This window comes from Lutzomyia longipalpis, chromosome 1 (assembly GCF_024334085.1).
Source record: "Lutzomyia longipalpis isolate SR_M1_2022 chromosome 1, ASM2433408v1".
NCBI lineage: Eukaryota > Metazoa > Arthropoda > Insecta > Diptera > Psychodidae > Lutzomyia > Lutzomyia longipalpis.
In genome coordinates, this window is record NC_074707.1 from 10,644,729 (window position 1) to 10,668,042 (window position 23,314).

The 23,314-nt window shown below is 36.0% G+C and overlaps 1 protein-coding gene across 1 annotated transcript in view; it reads right to left on the reverse strand.

The window, feature by feature from the left end:
• Positions 1 to 23,314, reverse strand: part of LOC129790589 (uncharacterized) — a 166,222-nt gene that overhangs the window by 35,308 nt on the left and 107,600 nt on the right. The window lies entirely within an intron of this gene.

The window sequence follows — 23,314 nt, forward strand, 5'->3', positions numbered from 1 at the left end:
GTGGAACTTTCGTGTGCCTTAATTTTGAGCCCCCCTCAAACCATTTGCCATCATTGAGCGTGAAATTCTCAATGACTCGTTCATAATTTACTTTCTCGAGAAAGTTAATACGGTGAGGAGAAGAACCCCGCATGCACTACGTTCAATTTAATATTTCACTATCAAACACAGGCATACTTTACCCTCAAAGTTCCAACACTCTTCTTAAAGAAGGCTCTAGGCAAAAGACTTTTGGGCGGAGGAACTAAGAAGACAAAAGCTCAATATTCTAACCATAAGTAGATACTTAAAAATCTGTTGCTCTGGTTGCTCTTCAATATAATTTTCAAAGACATATACACCTCAATGCAAGTTTCAAAGTAATTTCTTACCTGTTGAAAGTTTACTTTGATAGACAAGAGTAAGAGAAATACTTCAAAAAAATCATAATCAGATTATATAAAGCTACATAGTACATCTAATACTGCAAAAATAAATTACATATTAAAACGCTTTTAAAATGTGAAAAAAAACTCGCCCATGAAGAAGCTCATTTCGTGAATAATTTGTTTAAACGAACCCTGAATGAGATTGAGCTTACGAAAGTACTTAAATGTTGCTCACGTTTCCCCATTTCCACGGCCCAAAATCGTGGGGGGTAGTTTCCGGTGAAATATTTCAAAAGTGCAAGATGCGACTATTTGGTGCTTTTTTGTTTAAAATTCACCCCGGCAGCGAAAAAGTGTATCAGAGAGTGAGTTACTTGTGGTGAAAAACAACACCGGGGAGGGGGTGGTTTACATTTGGGAGTTGGGTTGCATTACATGAACAGGAAGTTTTATGGTTGTACTCAAAAATCCAAACACATTGAATATTTAATAAACATTTTTGCTGTGCAACTTTTCGTCGAAAATACACCCGAAATGGTTTGTTTAATAATTTTCATCTGGGAGGAAAACGAAATTTTGCCAAGGTGTCGACGGAGTAAAATGGGCACGGTGGGGGTGAGGAAGGGGTGGATGAGAAGGAGAAAAAAAAACACATATACACCACACTGGGGAGAGAAAATACTTCACCCACTCAATAATCTACGAAATTATTAACCATCCTCGAGAGAGATTGTGGTTTTATCTGGATTTCGTGTAGTTTCCCCGGCCAAGAGAGAGGGTTTAATTTTTCAAGAAATGCCTCGGCTGAGAGGCTCTCAAGCAGACAGTTGAAGTTCCCAGGACCTCATTTTCTTCCCAAACTCATGTCTTTCTGGTTCAAAATTCATGCTCCACCATACATGGTGCTGGGCGTTTGAGATTAAACCCAAATGAGCAGTAATTGTTGCAGAAAACCATATGGGACTCCCACAGTGTGCCACAGAGGAGCTTGCTTTCAGCTATGCTGTGTGTGAGAACCATTTGGAGGAGCTCCAACGTAAATGGAGCAAGAAATATTTAGTAAAATGCACTCCTGTCTTCCCTTTCGTCAACCCCCTTCGTTTTGGCTTGAGCTCTCCCAATGCTTCCACGAGAGCACTAAAAGTCTCGTAAAAACCATAAAGACAGACCATTGAGGATACTAATGATTCTCATAGAATGGCTCTACTCTGTCTAATATTTCCCCCTTTTGCTCGGGGCTTGTGTGCGCTTACTTGTGCCCAGAGAGCGCGCACATGATATTGCGAAAAGCATATAGCATTAATTTCAATGGGCAATTTGTCAGTGCGTGATGCATAATAATTTTCCCACTAAATATTGGAGTCTTTAATTGCAAACACCGAGAATGACATTTTCTTGAGCATTTGGAAACATATATGAGATGGGATGTTAAATGCACCATGCCTAAAATTACATGCTTTTGCAATGGCTCTTCCAAGCGTCGTGCTTCGCGTCTTAAATGCATTTATTAAAAGACATTGAGAATTGCAATCACGATTTGACAATGGCTTAGTACATAGTAACATCATAAGTCGTAGGTACACATAAGCTTTCACATATAGTAGGAATAGGAAAATGATTTGATAAATGGGATAAATGATTTTCAGAATTAGTTGGTATACCACAATCGTGGCATACCAAGTATTGTAATCGTCGGAAAAACCGACCACCTCAGATCGGGCTCAAACTTGGTATGAGCACGTTTTAGACATCCCACATTACGAAAATGGTGGTGGAAAATTTTTGATCCGGCCGGCCTGCCGACCGGTCGCCTAAACTTTGCCTTATATCTCGAGAACGGCAAGAGATAGAGACTTCCGGTTTCAAGTTTTCTATAGAAATGTGGGTGTAAAATTTCATTTTTTCGCATTTTCAAAATCCAAGATGGCCGCCGTCCGCCAATTTGAAATAGCGTCAACCACTTCCTTTATAGCTAGAGGTCTGAAATTTTAGTATGATGTAGTGCTCAGTGAGACGTTTTCATTAACAATTCATACTTCAAAATCGGTCAAGCGGTTTAGCAAATATGGCGGCCTAAAGCAAAAAGTGTTTTTTCGATATATCTCGAGAACGGCTTGACCGATTTTGATCATCTTGGTATCAAATGAAAGGTTTTAAGAAGCCCTACAACTTTATAAAACATTTTAAGTTCTAAAAATGACCACAAGAGGCGCTAAAATCAAAAACAAAAATTGCCTAACTTTAAGGGGCAATATCTCCGAATCCCCATTATCGATTTCTTTTAAATTTTGATATGTTGTAGCAGGACTAATAATCTTGTACCAGTCAAAAAATGAAGAAATTCTATGTCGCCGTTTAGAAGATATGGCCATTTGAAAAATTCTTGAATTTGAAAAGTTCTAAGAGCCATATCTCTTGAACGGATTGTCCGATTTTGCTCAATTTGGTATCAAATTAAAGGTTTTGCAATTCTCTACAATTTTATAGAATATCAGAAACCTCTAGAACCATTCCTTTAGGACGAAAAGTGCAAAAAACTGTTTTTGTTGAACAAAAATCCGCCATTTTGTGTTCTGGAGGTGACCTTGAAATGTATCGAAATATATGTCAGATTATAGCTTATTTCAATACTTTTCCAGAACTAGTCAAGAAATTTCTGTATGTGCAATAGAACTTGAGATATAACCATTTTTGTCTTTCGAATTGATGAATTTCATAAAAAAATCACCTTTGTGTACTAATACTACTTAAAAATTAAATTACAACGCATAGACTGACCCATCCGCGTTGTGGTATACCAACTCTAATAACTGGACGCGTTATGATTGACTTTTCCTTAGAACATTTTGTACAATTTTGTATGTTTTTCTTCATTTTTTTTGTGAACGAATATATCCAATTAAATCATCTCTTTTTTATCTCCTTTTCTTGCAGAATAAACATTTTCTTGCAGAATAAACATAGGAATTAATGTATTTCTATGCAACATCATATAATTTTAAACATGCTGAGAATTGGGAGTTGAAAAACCGACAGGGAAATGCAAAATTAAATCACCTCCTTACACTTCTTGGTTTAGCAGCATCAAGTGAGATGTCCTGAGCGAAAGTGACTTACCAAAGACAAGTTATATAAGTCCCCCCAGGGGGGTGGCATGCAAGGGAGTCTCGTGTAATTTAAGTTCACCACAAAAGCTCTGAGTGCACGAGTTGCATATTTCATGCGAAATTATACTTCTGTACACATCCATTCTTTCCTGAACTCACATCTTATGTCACTTTTTCACGCGCGTGGGTGGAAAATCAAGAGGAAAATTTAATATTTGAAGTGGTTCTACTCCTTCCACAACACCCCCCACTAACCACCTTCCATTCAACTTCTCGCTATTTGTCGCCATAATTCTAGAATAGTGAATAAAGTTATAGAAAGAATCCCCGAGCTTTCGTTTTTTTATCACTCTCTTTACTTTCCTTTCCATTCACCATACAATTCCTTGTTCAACAGAGACATCCCGCAAGTGTTCTGTGTCTGCTTTTTTTTTTAGACTCATAAATCTGTTAGTATATCATTACGACACTTGCATATTTTCCAAGGACTCTTTCTTTCATCGAGGGAATACGTCTCAATTCAAATAGATGACTAATTTAAGCATTACAAGTAAATTTAGTAACTTTGTAGCTACAAATGAAAATATATTTGTGATGAATTATCTTGAAAGTCAATTTTTCTGTGCCTTACGGACCTTGTGGGTGTTACGAAAAGTGACTTTATACTTTATTGAGATTAGAGTAATATTAATGACACCCACACCGACCTAACTGGGGGTAGTCTCTACGGAAAACACCGAGAGAAGATGGTTAAGCGGAAGAAAATTTTGCGTTGAAAATTCCAGGCGAACTTTCCATTCTTCTTGAAGCTTTTTTTCCCTTTATTCACCGGAGGGGTGCGGAGGTGAAATTAATTAAATTAAATCTATTTAATTTTCACTTAATAAATACAGGGCTATTCTCGCCTCATCCCAATGTACTCGGTGGAGTGAATTAATTGCTGAAAACTCCCATGGAAAATGTATACAAGAGCCGCTTTGCGCGCTGTGTGAATTCACGGAATATATGGGTGTTTGTATGGAAAGCTCAGTGAAAGCACTCGCGTCATTTCATTAGAGGAGAAGCGCGTGTTTGGCGCTAAGAATCATAAACAACATTAATCTACTCCCCCTCTCACACAATTCCCATCTTCTTTCCTTCATCATAACTCCTACGTATTTTTTTTTCTTTATTCATACCACCCAGTAAATATTAAATAATGCGAAACGATGATATTGCTTTATTTTTCCCTGTAGCAAGTGATATTTTCTTTAGCATAAATTTTAATGTTAAAATATTTACTTGGGTTTCCTGGGGGTGGGAAGGGGGTTATTCTTCTGCAATGTGTGTGTGAGAGGAAAATTGTGGTGGGAAAAGAATAATATATACAGAGAAATGAGGGTAGTTGATTAAAAAGCTCATGATGATGGCTTATGGTCAGGGATATAGTCTTATCACGCGACCACAAGCAATTTGAAGCAACGATGTCGTTGTGCTCACGCACAAACCGTCCGAATTAATTTATTAAATTGCTGTCGCACAAATACCGTCTACTTTTTCCCTTTGGTTGTTAAAGCACCATCCCCCCAACACAGAAACAACCCTAAAAACTAGCATATAGATGTGAAAATGAAGGTTATTTCCATTGAGATCGGCAGTTTCAGTCTAAAGAGATGAATGACCCATTGAGAGGCAATTGAAGCATCTACCTCCATATGAATTTCCCAATTCTCACGTTCCACCATTACCGGCTAAACACACAATCATGTGAATAATATCGGGGGCTATAGAAAATTGCTGGCTCATGTGCTACAATGTCTCATTGGGTTGAAATTTTGGTTTCTCGATCGATTAAAATGGTCCAATTCCTTACCCCGATATAGCACTTACTGAGCTTGGTAATTGAGGATATGATGTTGCTCTTTGTACGCACATGGGGGAACAAATGCTTCATACCCACATTATCCCGGAGAAGAAGGTTTTATCAGCTCCTCGCCAAAAGCAGCATAACAAATTGACTTTTGGGGACTAGTGCAGAATCCTTAATGTCCAATATCCGGGCAACTGTTTGAAATTCAACAACCAACATGTACTACACACACGCCCCCTACATTCATGTGGATATGTACGTACATAACCATTGGAGTATGGCTTTACCCGCTTTTACCAATGACGCTACCATATGCATGTTCCTGCTACTTTGTAACCAGAGTAAGATAGCTCAGTTGATTGAGACTTACATTGTTTTTTAAGCCAAAATGTCTTATTTGACTGTCAAATTGTTTTTGGGAAGTTTTTCAGAAAAGACTTAAGTCATTTTAGAATCGGAAAATTCATCGTTCGAAAGATGAAAAAAGCTTTAAAGCTTCAAAAAATTTAACACCAAAAAGAGCTGAAATTAATCCTTAAATCGATTCTATTCAAAACTCTGCATCCTAAATGGACTCTAAACTAATAAACTTCAAATCTAAGGGCCAACATAGAAGAAGAATTCTTTATATAGACAGAATTTCCTCACATCTCCAAATAAAATCCATTCATATAATATTCCAATAATTTCAAATCAATTTTCTTTACCCTCCCACGTGTGGGTGTGTATCCCCCAACGAATAAAATACCCTTTTGAATACGAAATGGAGAGATTTGCCAGGGCATAGCGTATAAGGGATGCGAATGGATTGCTAACGCACTATCTAATCCCTTTGGATGAGCTCTGTTGCGGAGTGTTTGAGAGAAAACAAATTACCTGGAAGATTATTTTAATGACTTGCCTTGCAATTCACGTACAAGATACAAACCATTTCAGAACAATTATGGTAAACTGATAGGACTAAAGGTAAATTTCACTGTCCGGGACGTGTGTGCAATTTGTGGAAAATAAGCATCTCATGATTTTCTCAGTGATTATATTTTCCAAGAAAAGTTATAAATGAATCAATTTTGTAAATTAAAATTCAACTCCCGGAAAGTCTTTTCTTGCACACTCACGTTGCTTTTCTATGGTGAGTACGGCAGGGGGTGCCCTTGTCAGGAAGTAAATGCTGCGAGAGAACCTTATGGAATTTTCTCGTGCGATGTTGAAAGTTAACCAAGTATCCACGCCGAAAAGTATAACATATTATACATATACACAGGGTAATGAAACTCCAGGGGATGGTTTGGAGATATGTATGGTTTTGTATGTAGTTTTTGAAGGCGTTGCAACTGGGGTAGGGGGTTTGTTTGAAAGTTTAAAAGTTTCACGTTTCCTGCCTGTTTGGCTACAAAAATGGGAAGTATGTGTGCATCCGGAGGGGGGTGAGTTTTTTTTTGGTTATATAGCGCATTGCTCATAGTTCGTCATGGAAGTATTTTAGAGTGTATCGTTTCACTTTTTAACCGTCGACCTCACTCACTGTTAGAAGCTTTCAAAAGCACGCTGTCTCATTTTCAGTGTGCATCAGCAATATACCACGACATATAATACAGCGGAGGTTTGCTTTGAAGAGCTGCGATAGTTATTTTGAAAGATAAACCTCGCATCATGTTTGTTTTAAATTAAATCTGTAAATATTTTCTTCAAATTTTCCTGCCAAAGACAAAGATTATTCACATTGAACGATATTATGTATTTATGGTCTTTAGATAACCGGAAATAATATACAAAAGGACTTTTATTTCCACCTAATTTGTAGTTTATAATCGAATCAAACATTTTAGTAAATTAGTATTAATTTGTTTGCTGTGAAAAGGAAGTGCAGTGAGCAAATCATAATTCTGGAAATTATTATCCTCTACATTAAGTTCTCTCTGAGCGCTGTGCATCACATGTAGGGTATGACTGTCTAATATGGACTACTCCTATAACTCCTCGCAATATTATTTCAAATTATTATGCTAAGATTGAGTCAATCTTAAACATAATTTCATCAAATTAATAACAGAAAACAAGAAATTTCAGAAAAACTACCCTATATTGGGCAGACTAACCCTACTGTGGTTAGTGGTTGTTATACTACATTCACATTATATAGATTTTCAACAAAGTAGTCATTACATTAATGTGTTGTGATTCATTAGTAGGCCACTGATGCAAAATAAACCACAGAAATATATTAAACAGAATAATAATTAACCCTTTGAAATTTAAAATGAAACCCGTATTGGTTAAAAATATATATGTATTTATGATAACTTTCAAATCATTCACATTGATTAACCCACAAGTTAGTTATGAAAAAAAAATTTAATTACGGCAATATTTTATTTAAATGGAAAATTAATCAATCTAATAAAATTATTTATTTAAGATTTTCAGTATTTTTTCCTCAACATTTTACTTTGATTTAAAAGAGTTTAAATTATTTTCTTAAAAAAAAAAGTATTAAAATCGCTTTCAACTTTCTAGGTAGTTTCTCCCCTTTTGTACGTGAAAATATGTTTAAAAAAAAACGAGAAAAGAGGAGAATAATAATCGAGCTTAGTGTGGTTGATGTGTTGTCTGCAGAGCATTTCCACTTTGTCAAAACTCTTATGTTTTCACCACATTTCGGTATATGGAGAGAATTGCTCAACTTTCCCGGAAAACTCCCGTTTTTATTTTGAGGCAATTTTTCACCCTCATTGCCGTATAGCGTGGAAATTGATGGGATTTTCATTTCATTTGCACACGCAGGGAATTTTTCGATGATGCTATTCAAGTGGGTTGCAATATTGTGCTGCCGCGGGGCGCACTTATAAGAGATCCTTGCAATTGTTCACAACTGTGCGTGGTGAATTGCAAAATTTTAGAAGTTTTAGCATAGGGGGCAGATGATTACATACAACCCCATTTATGCATTGCTTTAATGATGCAGTGGGGAGTGCGAAAAAAAAAGAACACAGAAGTGCAATTGTCGAGAATATTGCGAGGGCGTATTTCAAAGGCAAAACCTCCATTTTCCATCTGAAAACTTCAACTTTGGCCTCTTGACGCGTCAGGTTCAAGAGTGGCCTCACACAGTGTTATGTGGATGCAAAATGTGAGTTTATGTACTCATCTGGAAGGCACATCATTTTAATGGGGGCGGAGATGGTGACTTTTGCACTGTCAAGGAAATGTCGTCGGGGTGCGATGGGGGCTAGAATGGCAACCAAGTGGTAGGTGCATGAATGTGTTGTGGGGCTCGCTAGTCGAATTGACGTGACAATTAGCTTTTCGCAAACACGAGAATAGAGTTGAATACGTGATTTATTTGTCGAGATCCTCTCAATGTTCCCCCCAGCGCGCCAAATCCATGCTGAGCCGTGTGGAATTTAACTCGCATCACAGAATTAATTTAATCATGACTTTCACTCACACAGCATAGAGCAAACATGAGCTTCACTCTGTATAAGCTTTTCAGTTTCCTATATGTATGTGGGTAGAGCTTTTCACGTCTACTCATACCTTTCGCATAGTACTCAACTCTTTGGGCACAGAGAAATATTTCGTGAAAACTTTTACCGGAAAGCAACCTATAAAAACTCATGTTTCATCGGCTTTAGCATATTTCGCATATAATGTTGTGTGCATTACTGGGGTGAGTGTACTCTACTGTACACATATATTGCTTTTGATGCACTTTTATACGGTGAATAATAGTATTTTCAACGATCTAGCAATTCCTTTTGAAAGGGGTAAAAGGTAGAAATTGAGGAATCGATTTATTGCGGATGAAAAAAATATTAAATGCTGCAATAAAATCGGATTTTAAGCGTTTTCTTTCAAGCGCCCAAAAGGAGTTTATTTTTAACTTTCTTTGAATCCTATTTTTGATCTTTGGAAATTTTACAAAGAGGTCTTTTACGTTTTTGGATTAAAAACTAAACATGAATAAAATTATCAAAATGTGTAACCTTTAATTGATATTTTTAAGGAAGAAAATTTATTTTAATTGGTTTGAAAATTGCTCTAAAAAATTCCCGAGTTTCCAAAATTATTTTACCATCCCTTACATCAATAAAGAACAGACTAATTAGCTATTTTCATCAGTTATTTGATAACTTTTTAGCTTGTCCTTCGTTATATGTTTTAATCAACAAACTTTAAGGAAACACTGCAATCTATACAGATGAGAAGAAAGTTTGAAATTTATATGAAAATTGTTGAGAGTGTCAAATGGCTGGATGAAGAGCAATTTTATTGGACTGATCCTGCTTGAAGCAAGGTATGTAGTAAAGTCATCCAACAATGTGATAATGCATTTTCATCATCTACCCCATTCAATGGTGAAAATCCCTTTCCCTCCTGCCCTCTCAGTACGCTCAACCAGGTGCACATCCCTCTTTCTTGGTCCATGTAAACAGCATGTGAAAATGTTTGCCGTGAATCCAGCAACACCTTGTTGGGAAATGATTCTCGGGGCTCACAGTGTGAGGAACAACACAGTATTAACATCACCATCCTCTTTGGATCATGAGTGTATCTCTTTTATCATCAACACCAGAGAACCACTGGCTCGTCTGCACTTCAAACGAACCATACATATACACCATTCACCAGATGAATAGCATTATCATATTCTAAACACAGACCACTTCGTACATATGTATCCTTCTGTACGGAATAACATTTAGACGACCAGTAGGAGTAAAGGAAGGTGGTTCGGGAGGGAAGTAGCGAGAGATTTGGGTGGTGGGTGTGAAGTGAAAATTCAGGAATATGCCAAGACGAGAGAGAAAGGGGTTGTGGTTTTAGGTGGAATTTCCCTCCAACTATCACATGGTGTCTTATTGTTTTCTCGAAACACCGAGAGATGAGAATCAAAATAATTCCAAAGCGTCCAAGCATCTAAGTTGGAAGTTTCGGTGTTTGAATGTTAGCTTCAGCACCACTTGGCATAGTTTTACGGCGCAGAGATTTTTTCTTTTTGCACAAACTTTTGGAGAATGTGCTATCATTGTTTCAGTCTATTCCGGATAGAGCGGAGCCTTTTGAAAGAGCGGGTCTCAAACCAAATTTCACTGTGAGAGCACAAATGTGAAAAGGATTTTGAAAATACCATGAGACCATTTTCAATCCTATATTCAATTGTACAAAATCCCCTATCCATTCTATGGTAGAAATATCCATTCCCCGACGAAGGAAATGTGCATCACCTCCCCCCCCACAACGAATAGTAACCCACCCTTATGGTAAAAGTACTACTTATATGTGAAAGCATCTGTGTGGATAACCATGGAGTTTTTGGCTTTATCCCTCGGCAGCCGCATGATCGATAATTAAAGCTGAGTTTGCATGAAATGTTGGTTAAGCATTTTGCTCCATTAAAATCCAAATATCGAGAGTCTCTGTGTGTTTGCAAACAGTAGTCTGGTACGTAATCCTCGGACACATGATTTCGTCATGTCTATACTTTCTCAAATTTCAACTTTATTCACCCCAAAGCAAACTCAAATCCCACCCCCCCCTGCTCCCGCTCCATTGATACGGGAAACTTTCCCTCCCACACATTTATTTGGCATACACTGCGAAAGGAGCTTTTCTGTGTCCTTCCAGCCAGGGAAGGGAGTTTGATGTTTGAATGGCTTGTGTGCAGTTTGAATACACAAAGATGAGTGGATTGTTTGAAAAGATCCACATTTACATACACACATGGTAACCCTCGTGATTATGTACCTCACTGCCCTTAAATCTTGTCAAATGAAGGTTCTTTAAAAATGCTATATAGCCTGAAGAGAAGCCCCCTAAAATGACATCAAGAATGGCATTCAAAATATCTTCATACACACACGTTCAAATGCTTGAAAACAAATTTATACAGTACCATCAAATGAGGATTCCCCTGAAGAGCTACACGATTCACATGGATGAGAACTCAATTCTCTCCAAGCTATGGAGTATACCCAAAGTTAATTGTTTCGGAGCAATTAGGTGTGCAAACAGGGATGCAGATTCACTTCAATGTTACGAAAGACATGTAGATTTGTCACATGTATACCTATACAAGGAGAGCACCGGATCATGCTTGGTGCATCCATAGAAAATTCATAAGTTTGTGGAGGAAATGTGACATGAGGAATTATTTGTCATGTGGATGAAAAGGAGGAGAGATGTATAGGAAGTGATATGGGACACATTCAAAATTATTACAGCAAAGATCGTTCATCATCGTTGTGGGCTAAAGAAAGAGCTAAGGGAGGGTCGGGGACTGCAAGAAAAATCATAAAGAAAATGGTATTGAATCCCTTTGTGTAAAGGAAACATGAAGAATGAGTTGGCAAATAAATCAGGACATCGCTGGAACCATAAGGGAGCTCTAGATTTAATATTTACTGAAGCTTTCATACGTGGAAATTTATTTTTAATTTAAGAAATAAATTAGGGCAGGAGTCAAACCAGCACAAGCACAATCGAACCGATTGAGCTTAACAAATCACAAAAGGCATTAAAATTTAAATTCCTTCGCTTACATTTTAATGACCCACCTACGTGATTGTTTGAACTTACATGAGTGGCTACATAAGATAAATGAAGCACTTGAGAAGTCCTCGAGAAGGTAATGTGAGATGTGAAAATGAAGATGGACGGACATGATATGTCAAACATTTATGTGAATTAAATTACCATCGTATCGGGTGACATGGAGCATCTCAATTATTCAAATCATATGTACAATTTGTCTCAAATGTACAGAATAATGGGATAACCCGTTAGCCTGTACGTAAGGAGCAACATTTCAAATGCATTATGCTTCCGTTTCCTCTGACAATTGCTACCAACATTAGCATTTTGTATATGTAATTACATATATAGGTATGAGTGGGGGATGGAAAATAATGCTAAATTGGTCAAAAGTGTGCGAAAAAACGGGTACATAATACGTCTCTTTGATGCTCAAAAGCTTCCAATTAGCACACAGGGATTCTCTTGATTAAAATGTAACCTAAAACGTTGGATAATAATTAGCTGGGTGTCAATTGCGCGAGTTCGTATCAAGTTGAACACTACGTGAGAGCAATCAATGTCAATTTGTAGGGAAATGTTTGCACACCATGGTGCAAGGAAAAATTTAATTTCCCCATTTGTTGACGACATGGGTGCCAAAATTATCGAATTGCCTTGGAAAAAAAATATTGTTGTGACCCAACACAACCCCTTATTTTCAATACATTATATTCAATATCTTGCGCCTAAATTATCTCTAAAGTCACCCTAGCGACATTCTTCCTCCCTCGATCTTCTCACTTGTAAAAGACTATACCTTGATACAATATAGGGGTAAAATTCCACAGCGGATGAACCCCAACAGTTATGACCAAATATGGTCATATTTGAAAGATGAGAATTCACAAAAAGGTAAACTCCCACGATCACCAAGAGCGAGGTGACAGAGTTTTTCTTGCCTAATTGCTCAAGATGCGCGGGAAGGTAACAGCATGCATGCGTGATGATGCTACAGGAAGAGAAAGCGCGATCCAATGTTTGGCGATCGCGCCGCGATAGCGGGGGTAGATGCGTTGAGGATAACCAATGGGCAGCTGCCACCTCGCGTCTCTCGCAAGGGTAAAATCCCTTTTTCTGGGAATTTCGTCATCCCGAGAATAGAGACGCTCCCTTTTCCTGGAATTTTATCAGGTAGAGTGTTGAGACGGGAGATAGGTGAGGGGGTGATCAAGTTAATAAAAAGGGCTGACGCCCTCAATCGAGGAGTCAATCATTCAGTAGGAGTCAGTCAGATCAGAGAGTCAGTTCATTCAGTTCAGTCAGTTCATTCAGTTCAGTTCAGTGAGTTCAGTTCGATCAGTCAGAGTGTGGCCTCGGGCCACACTGGCCATTTTGCACTTGTCAGTGGCCAGTCGATCAGTTAATTCTGAAAGTCCGTATCGGGACATTTTCATTTGTATCAGGTAGTCCAAGTTGGGACTTGTAAAATTTATATCAATAAATAAAGTTGGAAGTGTAAAATAGAATCAAGTGTATCAGTGACTCGACCTTAGGCCCGCTTCCAGCGTCCATCATCCAGCGCACAGGACCAGTTGTGGGAACACATCATCCCCCAAAAAAAAACCCACAACATTAATTTTGGCGTCTCCAGCCAGGAGAAAAACCTGAGAGAATATTTCATCATAAAATTCGAAAGAATCACAGCAAAAAAAAAAAAGAGGAAAAATTCCAACATAAATCGAAATCTAACTTCTAATTTAAAACAAAGTGAAAATCAAAATCCAACATAAATCGAAATCTAACTTCTAATTTAAAACAAAGTGAAAACCATAAATCTAAATACGATAAATTAATCGAGAACACAAAAAAAAAATTCTTAACATAAATTTAAAACTTTTTGCGAATTTCTTAATAAAATCCAATAAAATAAAACAAATAAAATTCAGTGGTGTAAAAAAAAAACAGTGAGAAAGTAAAATGTTCTACGAAGCGGCTACACGAATGATTATTGAATGGATAAGGAACATATTCTTCATACAGAAGTCGTTAACTCCAATCAAAAAATTGATAATAATGTTGAATCGAACGACAGAATGGAATGCAGCGTCCGATGTTGCTACTGAAAGAATTGTTTCAATAGACCCAATCGATCGTTACATATGATAACGCAAACGCAATAATGCAATAATCTAAGAAAATCGAGAACTACACGACAAATTACCAAAAAAAAAATCGGAAAAAAAAACCGTCATCGATTGAATTGTGACAATTGCGAGAAAATCATCTGGAAAATCAATCATAACGCATCTGGCTATAAGAAGCAGCTTCAATCTTAATGCAGTACACATCACGAAGCACCATGAGCACCATTAAATTACCTCCAACGAGGAACACCACGGATCATCATTCGCCATCGCCCACACTAGGAAGCAATGAGCAACACGGATCATCACATCAATTTTCCGAGAGTGAATGGAACAGCAAAATGGAAAACTTAAGAAGAATTACACACGACTTCCCCAGCTTAAGCAGTGAGTCCCTCGAAATTTTTCTGTTAAAATCTGATAATTTATATGAAATTTTTGAAATAGAAAACGATCAATCACTCGATCGTATGTTTATCAGTTTCTTATTAATTAAAATTACACCCTCCTTTTTAAAATTAATAAAGAACAAAGATAACTTAAGAATTAATTACAAATTAATGAGAGAAGAATTCTTATTAACAAAAAAAAATTTAGACATTAAAATTGATGAAGCAAGAGAAAACTTAGCTTCACTTAGAAATAAAGCAGGAGAGACTCTCTCTGATTTTGGAAAAAGAGTTAAAGAAAATTTGGAGATCGTTATAAATGCGTATGCCGCAGAATTTGGTAGTAATCAATCCGTACCCGCACATGTACAGAAATCGCTTACAACCTTGGCCATCGAAACTTTTTGTAAGGCCATTCGTGATGCAGAGACACGTATTCTTATTCTAGCAGAAAAACATGAAAGTCTTGCTAATGTTATTGTAGATGCAGAAAATCGACTTCGCAGCCTGCGGCAAGAAAATAAAAGTTACAAGGACTTTTCAGGCAATCGCATTCCTATACCTCGCGATAACTTTCATATGAGTAACCGCGCTTTACAAAATCAAAATTATAGACATAACAATCGTTTGTTTAATTCCCATAATTATAAAGAAAATCGGTATCCAGATAAGAATTACTTTCAAAATGCGCAATCAAATCGACATTCAAATGAACAATACAGATGTAACTGGAATAATTCATATCCCACAGATAAGCAATATGCACCAAAATTTAACCGTCGTTATCAATCAAATTATGATTTTGATTATAATAATTCGCAATCTCAATATAGTTTTCATCCTAATAAAACTCGGCGAGCCACCCAAAGTAAAAGTGTCCGTTTTCAGAATCAAAACTTTAATATTACGCCAGGAATCAAAATGTTACAACATCCGAGAGAAATTCACGTAACCTGCCTCGAGAAGAGGAGGGAGATTTTCAAAATAATTATTCTATAGAACACAATCATACGATCCCTTTTGACTTTGAAATATCGCATTAAATGAAATCAATGATCCTTTAAAAAGAGATCGATTACGTCAACACACCGCGAAGTGCCCCAGTCAAAAGAAATTAATCGAAAAACGACGCCAGAGATGCGTCCCGCGAATATAAAAAAAAAAAAATGAAGAAAATGAAATTAATCGAAAAATGACGCCAATGATGCGTCCCGCGAATAAAAAAAAAATGAAGAAAATGAAATTAATCGAAAAATGACGCCAATGATGCGTCCCGCGAATATAAAAAAATGAAGAAAATGAAAATATATAAGAAATGAAGAAAATGAAATTAATCGAAAAATGACGCCAATGATGCGCCCCGCGAATATAAAAAAAAAAATGAAGAAAATGAAAATATATAAGAAATGAAGAAAATGAAATTAATCGAAAAATGACGCCAATGATGCGTCCCGCGAATAAAAAAAAAATGAAGAAAATGAAAATATATAAGAAATGAAGAAAATGAAATTAATCGAAAAATGACGCCAATGATGCGTCCCGCGAATAAAAAAAAAATGAAGAAAATGAAAATATATAAGAAATGAAGAAAATGAAATTAATCGAAAAATGACGCCGATGATGCGCCCCGCGAATATAAAAAAAAAAAATGAAGAAAATGAAATTAATCGAAAAATGACGCCAATGATGCGTCCCGCGAATATAAAAAAAAAATGAAGAAAATGAAAATATATAAGAAATGAAGAAAATGAAATTAATCGAAAAATGACGCCGATGATGCGCCCCGCGAATATAAAAAAAAAATGAAGAAAATGAAAATATATAAGAAATGAAGAAAATGAAATTAATCGAAAAATGACGCCAATGATGCGTCCCGCGAATATAAAAAAATGAAGAAAATGAAAATATATAAGAAATGAAGAAAATGAAATTAATCGAAAATGACGCCAATGATGCGTCCCGCGAATAAAAAAAAAAATGAAGAAAATGAAAATATATAAGAAATGAAGAAAATGAAATTAATCGAAAAATGACGCCAATGATGCGCCCCGCGAATATAAAAAAAAAATGAAGAAAATGAAAATATATAAGAAATGAAGAAAATGAAATTAATCGAAAAATGACGCCAATGATGCGTCCCGCGAAAAAAAAAAATGAAGAAAATGAAAATATATAAGAAATGAAGAAAATGAAATTAATCGAAAAATGACGCCGATGATGCGCCCCGCGAATATAAAAAAAAAAAAAATGAAGAAAATGAAATTAATCGAAAAATGACGCCAATGATGCGTCCCGCGAATAAAAAAAAAAATGAAGAAAATGGAATTAATCGAAAAATGACGCCAATGATGCGTCCCGCGAATATAAAAAAAAAAATGAAGAAAATGAAAATATATATAAGAAATGAAGAAAATGAAGAAAGCGAAGAACACAAGGAAAATTAGAGAAATATGAAAATTTATAAAATAATATGACTGTGGGATATTACGCGAATAATGCGATAAAGTAAAATAAAATTAGAAAGGATCAATGATGGCGCCTGTGTTGTGCCTCACGAAAATTGGGATTAATGAAGACTATCATGAAAATAATGGAATTATTCGGAAAACTATGAAAACGAGATACACGCGAAAAACGGAATCATAATGAAGAATATAATGAAAATAATGAAACGAATCGAAATAAAATGAAAATGGAATATTACGCGAGAAACGGAATTAATGAAGAATATAATGAAAATAATGAAATGAATCGAAATAAAAAGAAAACGGAATATTACGAGAGAAACGGAATTAATGAAGAATATAATGAAAATAATGAAATGAATCGAAATAAAAAGAAAATGGAATATTACGCGCGAAACGGAATTAACGAAGAATATAATAAAAAAAAAAATGGGAACTTATTGGAATAAAATGAAAATGAGATAGACGCGAAAAATCGGAATAGATTTAAAAAAAAATAATGAAAATAATGAAATTAATCGGTATAATACGAATATGAGATACTACGCAAAAAATGGAAATAATGAAGAATATAATAAAAATCGACGAAATACTACGTTCACGATATGTCCCGCGAATAATGAAGATATTGAAATAAATCGAATTAAGACGCCCTCATTGCGTTCCACGGGTTATATAAGAAATCACGAAAATTATGCGAATACTAAAGGCAAATGCTCTATGCATTTGAAAAGAGTCCTTATAGTAGATTACGAAAGAAATTGGGAAAGCTTGAAAAGAAATAATACACATTTTACGATCTCCAAGTTTAAAAGCGAATACTAAAGGCAAATGTTCTATGCATTTGAAGATTCCTTATAGTAGATGACGAAAGAAATTGGGAAAGCTTGAAAAGAAATAATACACATTTAACGATCTCCAAGTAAAAAAAAAAATAAAAAAAAAGAAATTATAAAAAAAAAAATAATAAATGAATAAAAATATATAAGACAAGAACCATGTATGAGTAACAAAGAAAAAAAAAAGGAAATTTAACTTAGAAGGAGAGTAAGTCAATCATTTTATATCCATAAATATTAAATTAAACTATATTGAACAAAGAAACAATAAAGAGTTAAGAATAATAAAAATTAAGAGCAAAAAAAAAAGGAAATAAAAAGTATGAAACCTACGAAATAAAGAAATCAAGTTCACGAAATAAAAGAAATACATACAAAAAAAAAAAAGAAAAGATTAATGGAAATAAGATAATAACAGCTAAGAAGTAAAATAAATTTAAAAAAAAAATCAATTACATTCAAATATGAATAATCTACAAATAATAATAATAATAATAATTTTAATTGCTTTTCAAAAAAAAAAATATTTTTCTCTTCCATAAATTTAGATAAACCATACAAAAAAAAGGAATAAGTAAATAAGTAAATTGAAGAAAAGCAAAACACTTAAAAAAAAAATGAACTAAAGATTAATCAAAAAAGAAAAAAACATAAGATTTTACAATCATTAAAGTAAAAAAAAAAATATAGCTTGTAAACAAAATATGATCACCTCCGTCTCACCAATCGTAATAGAAAAATTTTCAGTTTATTCAAAACCTTAAGTTTCTGAGCTTTTATCTTTGCAATATAAAAGCTCTAGTTCACGGGGGAAAGGGATGTGTGAATAACACACTCACCTATTTAACTACCTACCCCATAAAATTGTCCCGCCCCGTCTCTTTCTATCGTACCAATTTCACTAAACCCTATTTATTTATTATTTAATTTGAAATCATGCAAATTTTTTTTTTCTCTTTTCCCCTTTAATATATTTTCAATACCTATAGAAAATCGTTCAGTTCCTTCGGAACTTCAAGCTTTTCTGAGCTTTTAGCTCTACGAGCATAAAAGCTCTTGTTCACAGGGGAAAGGAGTGTTGTGACCCAACACAACCCCTTATTTTCAATACATTATATTCAATATCTTGCGCCTAAATTATCTCTAAAGTCACCCTAGCGACATTCTTCCTCCCTCGATCTTCTCACTTGTAAAAGACTATACCTTGATACAATATAGGGGTAAAATTCCACAGCGGATGAACCCCAACAGTTATGACCAAATATGGTCATATTTGAAAGATGAGAATTCACAAAAAGGTAAACTCCCACGATCACCAAGAGCGAGGTGACAGAGTTTTTCTTGCCTAATTGCTCAAGATGCGCGGGAAGGTAACAGCATGCATGCGTGATGATGCTACAGGAAGAGAAAGCGCGATCCAATGTTTGGCGATCGCGCCGCGATAGCGGGGGTAGATGCGTTGAGGATAACCAATGGGCAGCTGCCACCTCGCGTCTCTCGCAAGGGTAAAATCCCTTTTTCTGGGAATTTCGTCATCCCGAGAATAGAGACGCTCCCTTTTCCTGGAATTTTATCAGGTAGAGTGTTGAGACGGGAGATAGGTGAGGGGGTGATCAAGTTAATAAAAAGGGCTGACGCCCTCAATCGAGGAGTCAATCATTCAGTAGGAGTCAGTCAGATCAGAGAGTCAGTTCATTCAGTTCAGTCAGTTCATTCAGTTCAGTTCAGTGAGTTCAGTTCGATCAGTCAGAGTGTGGCCTCGGGCCACACTGGCCATTTTGCACTTGTCAGTGGCCAGTCGATCAGTTAATTCTGAAAGTCCGTATCGGGACATTTTCATTTGTATCAGGTAGTCCAAGTTGGGACTTGTAAAATTTATATCAATAAATAAAGTTGGAAGTGTAAAATAGAATCAAGTGTATCAGTGACTCGACCTTAGGCCCGCTTCCAGCGTCCATCATCCAGCGCACAGGACCAGTTGTGGGAACACATCATCCCCCAAAAAAAAACCCACAACAATATTTTTCCATGTTGCCGGTGCTGATGATGATTAAAATTTGAAAAATACACACGTTCCACTGGAGCCCAACCGCCCCCTTCCAAACCCTGCCTGAGCCTCTACTACGATTATTTGGGGAGTGTGTGACTATTTTTTTTTTACATGTTGAGATGAGTTTGGGTAAAAGGACCCATACAACCCTCTGGGAACACCGCAGCAATGCGACAAAGTGCTATACAACTAAATTGACACAGTTGGAGTTGTTACAGTTAATTGAATCACCCTCTGGCGCAAATGCACTCCCAGACGCCGCGACAGTGAGGTTTTTGGATGCATTTCAGTGGGTGGTTGTGAATGAAAAATTCACAACAGTTGGTGCCTATTCAGGGTTTGAACTTCGGATAGTTTTTACTCACACAGCAATGACCATTGCAAATTTCATTTAGCTTCCATCGGACTAAATTAACTTTAACAGAAAGCTCAATCAGAGCTGTCGAGTGTTTGAGAATTAAATACAGCTTCATACAACATTTTGATCTAAAAATAGATCCACAAAATATAATTTTCATAAATTGATTGAATAAGGAAAATTGATAAATAAATTTATTTTATTTGATTTGAAAGGATTTTTGACATTTTCCCGTGAAGGTATTTTCTCTTTATATATAGCATACGTGATTGATTTTCTTTCAATCATTCATATTTGAATATTTAACGGGTGAATTTCATTTAATTTAAAAAGTCTCCTTTTAACATCGTTTGAGTTCAGTTAGTTTAATTAAATAAGAAAAAATCTCACCATAAGGCTAGAAAATCAATTTTCAAGTTTACTAATTCAATCTTTTGAAGATGGTTGAGTGTGAAATTAGAGGAAAATATTTTTTTTATTAAATTACCTACTTATCAAAGTTCTATCTATAAATGGTTGAGCTTTCAATGGTGAAAGAGAGCGAGAGAGCCTTGTAAAAATTGCAGAAGATGATAAATCTTACACTCTACGATAAACTTTCTACTTTGCGCTTTCTCAACTTTTCCCATGGACGTTGCATCCGTCCAGGGATGCGGAGATCCTTGTGGAGGTGCTAAAATTGAAGAAGTTACCAAAGAAAATCCCACAGCACTCCTCAATCAATGCAGTTTTGTGAAATGTCTGTATTGTGCTTTTATAGAGAGCTTTTCCAGCAGTGAAATTTACACTTTAGGGAGACATAATCAATCTTCTCGCCTTGCACTCCGCCTCCACCTAAGCACAAAAAGCTTATACAGGATCTAACACCACAAGTATCCATAATCTCTTCTTGCTTCCTGCACCCTGGGTTATGTCACTCTACTGAGGAAATTCAACCCAACCGGGTGAGAGAGTTTTTCGATCAAGAAACAATTTCAACGAAATCGTCGTTGCGGGAAGAATTGTGTACAAGAGGGGAAAAAAAGTATCCCTGGATAATACAATTGTCATTGATGACAAAATATAAACTTTTATTGTGTACATCATGTATCGGTGAGTCCCTCCTTCCCTGTATCATCCACCACTCCCTAAAACCCACATGTGACATCCCACAATTCCTACCTCACACACTGCATCATTCCCTGAAATGTTCAATTGTATATAGGAGCTTTTTGAACTCTAAAGCACTTGCACGACACAATCATTTATTACAGTCAGCACTATGAAAGCTTCCATGGTGAAAGCTTATCGAGTTGTGCACATTTGGGGATTGTCTAGGGGTGGTTTGTTGCCCACAAATTGGACAGACTTACACATAATCCATTTGTACTTATGATTTGAGAGGGCTGCATCCACATCATCCCAATGCTTTTCTCCCTCTCTACCATCACCAAAAATCTCTAACCACACACGTAACGCGATGTACGAGAACCAGAGTGTGAGAGAGACGAGAGAGGTACAGATATTTCCGGAGGAAGCATCCCTCAGTTGAATTGGATTACGTTACCTGGAAAGAGAAAATGTGCAAAAAAAATCATGTTAAAATCATGTTTAGTTAATGCTTTTCCTTTTTGAAATTCAATAGAAGGAAGAAAAGGATGTTCCAAGAAGATAAACACTAGTATACATATAGTTTTCTCTGTAAGCTTTTACACTAGAGCTTCTCATATGTATAGAACTATAAAGAGCAACGATTTTCCAGGAAATATTTATCCACATGAATTTTTCTCTACGTTTCACAGTATTAGCAGAATTTGTTAGATTTTGATCGTTATTTCCGTTATTTCTGACTTTTGACTAAATTCTTTTTACGAATTTAATTATTTTTATAGTGATGAACTTTCTTGAGAGCTTTCCTATATATAAAGCTCTTTAAATTGACTATTTTTTTACGCTTTGTTATCTATATAATAAAGAAAGGTCTGTTTGTTGGTAATCTTCGTGTCTGTACAGCTATACAAATCTACACCGTTTGACCGATCGCGATGAAATTTGGCACAGAGGCTCCTTATACCAGGCACTTTCGAGTGGCCGTATTCATTTTCCCCCCAAAGCCCCCCTTCAGGTAGCCCCCATATAAAAGTCGTGCATTTTTTGCGAAATTTTGAATTTCGCGCCTAAAGTGTTGTATGAAATTGATTTCTTCTCTTTGAAGCGACAATTTACATTGTTTGCTCCTAAATCAACAGGAGAGCCAAAAAATGCAAAAAAAACTGATTTCAGTCAAAAATATGTCTAAACTTCAAAGGAAAATTGAAAATTCTTATTTTTTTGGAATTGAAACTTCCCTTTAGTACATATCGATCAGGCTCATCGACGAACCTGCGGGTACGGGATGACCCAAAAATCCATTCAGATTTGCTCTAAAATCAACAGGAGAGCCATAAAATGCGAAAAACTGATTTTAGCCAAAAATTCAGCCTAAACTTCAAGGGAAAAATTGAAAAATCTTATTTTTTGCATTTGAAACTTCTTTCTCATGTAAAATATTTAATTCTTACCAATATTTTAGATATTCTTTCGATATCTATCTTCCATTAAAATTTTTTTCTTTCTTTAAAATTTGCGCGAAGCGCAATAAATCCCCGCGAAGCGGGGCGAGGTAAATTGGAGCGAAGCGACAATTTACCTCGTATTTTATAATTAAAAGCAATTTGACACACATTGGAATGAGATTAAAAAAAACATCCCAAAAACCATTTTATAGCCGTATAAATTGGAATTATTTAGTCGTGTTTGTTAATTTTCAATAACAAATCCACCCCCAAATTCCATGCAACAACAAGGGAAAATTGAAAAATAATCACTTCTTGTTTGTACATTCATTGGTGGGTGGGATTTGGTGTGTCGAAAGCACATTAATACCCAAACCACACTGTATGGGGGTGAAGGATAAAAAATTGAATCACACCGCTTGGAATTTTAACCCTCCTCACGAACATTTCCCCTATTTTGCCATCATCCACTTCTCATGGGTGTTCGCGGTGGAGAAAATGCAAAGTGACTGGAATGCTGTTTGGAGATGTAAATGATTTCCACGAGGGGGTGCGGGGGAAAAATGTTTATTCACCATGAAAATGTTAAAATTGGAAATTTCACACACAAATCACCGCTAAACCAGACACCCAAACCCTTTTAAACTGGATTTTGAGTGGGGTATATACTATGTATAACACTGTTAGCGCATGTA